Raw genomic sequence first — 7,695 nt, forward strand, 5'->3', positions numbered from 1 at the left:
TTCCATTCCTCCCCCCGCCTTTTTTTTTTTTTTTTTTGTATAATTTGAGCAATACCTGTGTGTTGGCTGCCCCTTGACTTTCCCTCGGAGAGACCATATTCTATTAACCTTCTCCATGGCTCTCTCTCCATAGGAGACTCTTCCCTTGCTGACTGCCACCTGACCTTACTGCTCATTGGAATAATTGCAGTCACTTTGTTTCTGAAGGTTAAGTGCATGACCTCTATTACTGTGAGACCTTTCATTCTCATTACCATTGGGCAGCTTAGTTCTGTAGCACAATCTCCAACTACTGTATATGGAGCCACTACTGAGTTCTCGTTGACAGTGGTGTCATTCATTTGCAGTCTTTATTTTCTTGCAGACATTCCCATGAAACATCATCAACTGGTAGGTTTTCTGGCTATAACTAAGTTATCCATCTAGCCACTCTGCCACAAATACTTTCAATTAACTAATTGTATTATAAGTCAAGTCCTCCCATTGGGGGAGGAGGAAAGACAGTAACTGGGGAGGAAGCATAGGACTTTTTAGAGATGATGTGAAAACCCCAACAAACTGCACGATTTGTGTACCTTACTGTACATGTGAGGCTTGACTTATAAGCCAAAGTTCTGGTTTCTAAGCAAACTATCAAGAATGAGGAAACTGTGACAAGAGGAACCCCTTGAATGTTCTGGCAAAAGACAAAGGATGTCTTCCCTGTTGATAATGCTCCCTGGAGCGTGAGTACAGATCATACAGATCACACTCTGCTCACTGAATCTTTTTAAGGGAAGAGCACATAAATAGCCTTTCCTTTGTTTCCAAGAAACTGTAATCATCTCGTCTTTTTTATTTTATTTTTTGGCCAGATCTAGGGTCTGAAGTCAGGGCCTGGGCACTGTCCCTGAGCTTCTTTTGCTGAAGGCTAGCACTCTATTACTTGAGTCACAGTGCCACTTCTAGCTTTTTCTATATACTTTCTTGGAGATAAGAGTCTCTCTAGGGCCGGGAGTTTGGCCTAGTGGTTAAAGTGCTTGCCTAGCATGCATGAAGACCCGGGTTCGATTCCTCGGTACCACATACATAGAAAAAAGCCGGAAGTGGTGCTGAGGCTCAAGTGGTAGAGCTCTAGCCTTGAGAAAGTCCAAGGACAGTGCTCAGGCCCTGAGCTCAAGCCCAGGACTGGCAAAAAAAAAAAAAAAGAGTCTCTCTACCTTTCTGCTGGAGCTGGCTTTCAACAGTGATCCTCAGATCTCAGCCTACACAGTAGCTAGGATTATAGGCTTGAGCCATGGGTGCCTGGCTCCTTCTTTGATATCATGACCTACTTTGAAAGCTTTAAGTATCATCTAGATGATAAAACTATTTAAGCAGATAAAAAGATGAAATGATGGCTCACTCCAGTAATGATAGTTACTCCGGAGGCCTAGATCTTGGAGGTTTGAAGCCCTTTGGGGAGCAAAGTAAGAAAACTCTTATCTCTAACCATCTCAACTAAGCAGCAAAAAGCTGAAAATGGAGTTGCGGCTCAAGTGGTAAAAGTGCTTGTCTTGAGCAGAAAAAGCTAAGAGCACAAGGCCCTGAGTTCAAGACACAACTGCCACACAAAAAAACCCCCAAACCTTTAGATCTATATCATAAACAGAGCAAATGAAGCAATGTAATTACTGTATAAATATCTTTGGCTTCAGTATCAACCTTCTCAGACTTGTAAACAAGACTGGTAGCTTATTTCCCCACAGGAAAACTGCCTTTCACCTGTTGGTATTTATGTCCTAATCTCATTTCCTTTCCCAGCTCATGATCAGAGAATTCTTTTTCTCCCCTTTTTTGTCACATACCCTGTGACTGGCTGCTTCCTTTCCATTTCTATTCTAAAGCAGCAGTTTTCAGCCTTTTGCGGATCAGATTCCAGAGGGAAACTCTGTACTTTGTCAAAGAAGCTGGTTGTACAGGACCACATCGTGAACAATTCTATTTCTATGAAATGTCTAGAATAGGCAGACAGAAAACAAATTAGTTGTCGCCTGGGAATGATGGTTTGGGAATGAGGAGTGATTGATCATGGGATTAAGTTTCTGTGGTGTCGAAGAGGTGGATCATGAAAATATTTGCAGGAGGCTGTTGACATACTGAGAAACACTAAAGGGAACACTTTAAATAACAGAATTATATTACAATAAAGCTGTTAGGAAAAGAAAAAAGAAAAAAAAACAAACAGCAGATGGAGGGCTGGTGTGCAGGACAAAATACTTGAAATAATAAACTTCAAAGGAAGGTGTATTTCAGATTACAGTTTTTGGAGGAGGCAGAACCTAAAACTTTGCCAGACCCCAAAGACAATCACAGGGCCACTGAGTTCTTGACTTCTCCGTGTGGCTGCATTTGACCAGGTCTTATTTCTCTGCCATTCACTAGAGATGTTTAATTGGAATGGATGGATAGAGCTGTCTGGGGGTTGGGTATGTATGTATGGAACTGACTGGGGTTGGGCATTTTTACCCAAAACTTTGGTTTCATGGTGACAGTAACTAACATTCCATACCCCATCAGATGGTTGAGGATATAAGATGAATTGATACATGTAACAATGCTTAGTCTTTTCAGTCAGGCAATATCTATTTCCCTATAAGTAGCTATCACGTGCAAGAAATGGATAGATGATTCTGTGAATTCTGAGCTACCACTGAAATGTCACGTGTTTCAAGTCCTAGATTTCTGTCGCATAGAATACTTTTAGCTGGAAGAAACAGAAAATCAAATTCAAGCAGATTATTTAAATCAGGAATGAAAGGCTCACCCAGCTGATGTTCTGAGGGAAAGTACAGCCCAGCCTCTGTTAATCTGATTCAAATGCCAGATAAAGGTCAGTGAAATCGTCTGCATAAGGCCAGCGTGGGGTCAGTGAAGGCACGTTCTCTCTTCTCTCTGAACTTCAGTAGTGCTTTCATCCTACAGCTGGCATTCCTGCTAGTTTAACTAACAAGGAGCTAAATGCTCCTTGATTTATAGCTGGGGGAGAAGAGGCAGGGACTCTTCCACAGAACTAAGACTTTTTCCTTCACGACAGTGGAGGTTGTCGGAGGATACTGGTAATGTTCAATTTCTCTTCTGTTTTGCTGGAAATAGGGCTTGAATTTGGGGCCTCATACTCTTAGTTTTTTTTTTTTTTTTGCATGAGGCTGGCACTTGACCACTTGAACCACATCTCCACTTTTATTTTGATTTTTTTCTCCCCCAACACCTTCTCTTTTAATTGGAGGGGAGCCTCTAGGATTTATCTGTGAGCGATGGCTTTCAGCACCCACCCTCAGGAGCTCAGACTCTACGTGTAGCTAGGATTACAAAGCATGAGGCACTGGAATCCAGCTGATGCTCTATTTTTTGATCTGAATTTTCTTTCTACGGGGCTAGGGATCAAACCCAGGGCCTTCCACACGCTAGGCATGAGCTCTAACACTGAGAATATCCTTGTCTTTGGCCCCACAGCTTGCTTTCTTGTTATATTGAGTTAATCCATGTTAATGTATACTCTCAATGGTTCATATTCTCTTTTAAAAAGTGTAAGTGAAGTGCTATTTATTTTTAGCTTTCCTATTTTTTCCTCATTAGGAGACATTACTGTGTGTGTCCGTGAATACACAGGGTTGCATCTTAGCGTTCCACCTCGGGGTGGAATTTCTGGGTCTTGGCACGTGACAGCCTCAGCACCAGTAGGTAATGCCAAAGAGAGTTATCTACGAGGATCAGGTTAAGCTGAAAGTGGTACTAGGACAAAAATATCAGTGGGTAAGAGGTGGCATCACATTTCTCTCACCTAAAATGTATGGCAGGCAGGCAGGCAGGCAAGCAAGGGAGCAAGGGTGGCTATTAGACTTCTAGCTTGCAGTCCCACTATGCTCAGCATGTTATTTTTTTTTAACCTATGATATACTATAGATATTGAAATTCTGACCAGTGTTTGAAGCAGAGGAAAAGAAAGACTTTCAAATGCAAGTACATGCCAGGGACCAGCCTATCTAGTCATTGGAGATAGCAGTCTCATAGGCTTTCCTGCCTGGCCTGCCTTCAAACTGCAATCCCCGGATCTCAGCCTCCTGAGTAGCTAGGATTATAGGCATGAGCCACCAGTGCACAGCTTTCTTTTTCACATGAGTTCTTGCATTTATGCTTGGCCTGACCTGGATATAATAGTGATTTTCCTGCTTATGAGCCTTGCATAGCTGGATGGTAGGCATGTGCAGCTGCGTCAGCTTTTTGGTTGCCATGCAATCTTGTGAACTTTTTGCTCAATCTGACCTTGAACTGTGATCTTTCTTATCTTTACCTCTTGAGGATACAGGATTATCAGTGAGTCAGTGTACTAAGCTCCTTGAAACTTTTTAGAGTATTCTAGTTTTATTGCATTGTGGATGGAGAACTGTGTGCTTCTCTCTGTGCCAGTCCTGGGCTTGAACTCAGGGCCTGAGCGCAGTTCCTGAGATTGTTTTTTTCTCAAGACTAGTGCTCTATTATTTAAGTCATTGCTCTACTTCCAGCTTCTTGGTGATTAATTGGATATGAGTTTCGTGGATTTTTCCTGCCCAGGCTAGCTTTGAGCCTCAGATCTCAGCCTCCTGAGTAGACATTACCGCTGTGAGCTACTCATGCCCAACTTGACCCTAATGTAGTTTGTTTTTTGTTTGTTTTGCCAGTCCCAGGGCTTGAGCTCAGGGCCTGAGCACTGTCCTTGGGCTTTTTCAAGGCTAGAGCTCTACCACTTGAATCACAACACCACTTCTGGTTTTTTCTATGTATTTGGTACCAAGGAATCGAACCATTAGGCTAAACTCCTGGTCCAATCCTAACATATTTTTATAAATATATCTTCGGATTTTAAAAGGCTTTTACCTTATGAATCTTGCTACTAAACATACATAAAAGTTTATACGTATACATAAGGTTTTATAACAGTTCTATCTTCTTCCCTTATTATCCTTTTAAAAATTATAAAATATCCTTTTTTTCAGTGTAATGGTGTTGGCTCTGGATGACTACATCTGAAAATAACAGGGCCACATACATTTTTTGTTTCTATTTACCTGAAATCCTTGCCATTTTTATTCTTTTAAAAAATTTCCTTAGCTGGATGTGGTGGCTCACATCTGTAATCCTAGCTACTCAGGAGGCTGAGATCTGAGGATCTCGGTTCAAAGACAGCCCAGGCACTAAAGACCCTAAAGACTATGAGACTCTTATTTCCAATTAACCAGTGGAAAACCAGAAGTGGCCCTGAGGCTCAAGGGGTAGGGTGGTATCCTTGAGCTGAAGAGCTCAGGGACAGCGCCCAGGCTGAGTCCAAGCCCTACAACCAAATAAAAAAAATCCCCCCCCCCCACTATATCATTTTAAACAATCAACATAGGCTGGGAGTTTGGCCTACTGGTAGAGTGCTTGCCTAGCATGCATGAAGACCCAGGTTCGATTCTTGGTACCACATAATAGGAAAAAAAAAGTGGTGCTGAGGCTCAAGTGGTAGAGCTCAAGCCTTGAGAAACTCCAAGGACAGTGCTCAGGCCCTGAGTTCAAGCCCAGGACTGGCAACAAAACAAAACAAAAATAACCGGGCTGGGAGTTTGGCCTAGTGGTAGAGTGCTTGCTTAGCATGCACGAAGACCCAGGTTCAATTCCTCGGTACCACATACATAGAAAAAAGCCAGAAGTGGTGCTGAGGCTCAAGTGGTAGAGCTCGAGCCTTGAGAAAGTTCAAGGATAGTGCTCAGGCCCTGGGCTCAAGCCCAGGACTGGCAAAAAAAAAATTCCTCTCCAAGGGATTTGAGGAAGCCTGGGTCCTTTCCTGCCTCACTATCACTCAGAAATACTAACACCTCCTTATTGTCTGGTTTGGGAAGTAGGAATGCAAGGATGAGTTTAAGAACAACAAAAAAAACCCCTAAAACAATCAACATGTACAGAAAAAAACTAGTGGTTTTCCTCTCCTTCAATCACTTGACCTTAAAGAAACAATAATTTGGTATCCTTTGACATCACTCTCTAAGTATACAGATGTGTTAGATTAGATAATAGTCCACCCAACATAGAGAGGTCTCAATCGGAGTATGACAATGTTATATGGAAAAAGCACCATTCCTAATGTGATTAATGATCATGAGCCAAGAAGACTGTTCTTGGGGGTATGTGCTAAATTTGATTATGAAAGATCAAACTGTATAGAAGAAACAAAGAGCTACATCTGTAATCCTAGCAACTAGGGAGGCAGAGATAAGGAGGATTGTGGTTTGAGGCTACCCTAGATAAAGTTTGTGAGACCCTCCTACCTCACCAACAAAAAGCTTGGTCTAAAGTGGTTCCTACCTGTCATCTTAGCTGCATTACAAATAGGAAGACCATGGTCCATGCTGGCCCTGGCACAAAGCAATACTGAGTAGCTAGGATTGCAAGTATGAGCCAATGATCCCCTCTTGGATACCATTCTTTTAAATATGACTAACAATCTATATAGAATGGATGTTTCACAATTCATTTATCCAATCCCTATTGATGGTTCTTCTAGCTGCTTACGATTTTTACAAAATTGCAGATAGTACCACAATCGACATCTTTAACTTGTACATGTATTTTCCATGTTAGGATATTTTTGGTGGTGAGTAAAGAATTGACTCTGAGGAATATCAATAAGCCAGTGTGCATTTTCAGTTTTATTACAGACTCATAGATTACTTTCCAAGAAAGCTGTTAAAATGTGGACTTCTATTTGACAAGTGGAAGTGAAGTTGAGTACTTTTTTTTAAATATCATTTTGTGATTTGCATTCTCTATGCAATGCTTGTTCCTCTGCCCATTTTCAGTTAGCATTCGGTTTTGCTCTCTGTCTACCAGGTTAGGGCTGAATTCCTCCTTCCTATTCACATTCACACAAATCCAAGAATGTGATACCTCCTATATGACTTTTATCAGGGTAGCCTCAGAATTACATGGAAGTATTTAAAACACAGTCTCCCACAGTAGCTCTCAAATACTGCCTTTGACAGTTATACCCAAGTCCCTGTCAGGCACACTCAATGACTTGTCTCAGTCTGAAACTGATTTATCCTTTTGCTGATTCTCACATGATTTTGGGGCCAGCACAATCCAACTGGACTTTCTGTACTGACAGAAACATCCTATACATATGTGGTTTAATACAGTCACTATATGACTTGTGACTTCCTAAAAGTATGGCAGAGGAACAGGATTTTAATTTACACGGAAGTAACCTGGTGGTAGGCTAGAAGACTACCACAATGAACAAAGCAGCTTTAGACTATTAGTTCTTTGAAAGCAAAATCTTAACTTCCTTGTCTGTATCTCCTTGTGCCTCGCTCAGTGAGACCCAGCAAAGTGAATTAAGTGAGCATAGGGCCGGGAGTTTGGCCTAGTGGTTAAAGTGCTTGCCTAGCATGCATGAAGACCTGGGTTCGATTCCTCGGTACCACATACATAGAAAAAAGCCGGAAGTGGTGCTGAGGCTCAAGTGGTAGAGCTCTAGCCTTGAGAAAGTCCAAGGACAGTGCTCAGGCCCTGAGCTCAAGCCCAGGACTGGCAAAAAAAAAAAAAAAAAAAAAAGAAGTGAGCATAGGCTATTTCTACTTTCTAGGTTCTTCGGTATATTAAGAAATGAAGAAATGCCAAAAGAGGATCACAAAAATTGTAGTATATTTTAATGTTTAC

Source organism: Megascapheus bottae, chromosome 22 (genome assembly GCF_031878675.1).
Source record: "Megascapheus bottae isolate mThoBot1 chromosome 22, mThoBot2.hap1, whole genome shotgun sequence".
NCBI classification, from domain to species: domain Eukaryota; kingdom Metazoa; phylum Chordata; class Mammalia; order Rodentia; family Geomyidae; genus Megascapheus; species Megascapheus bottae.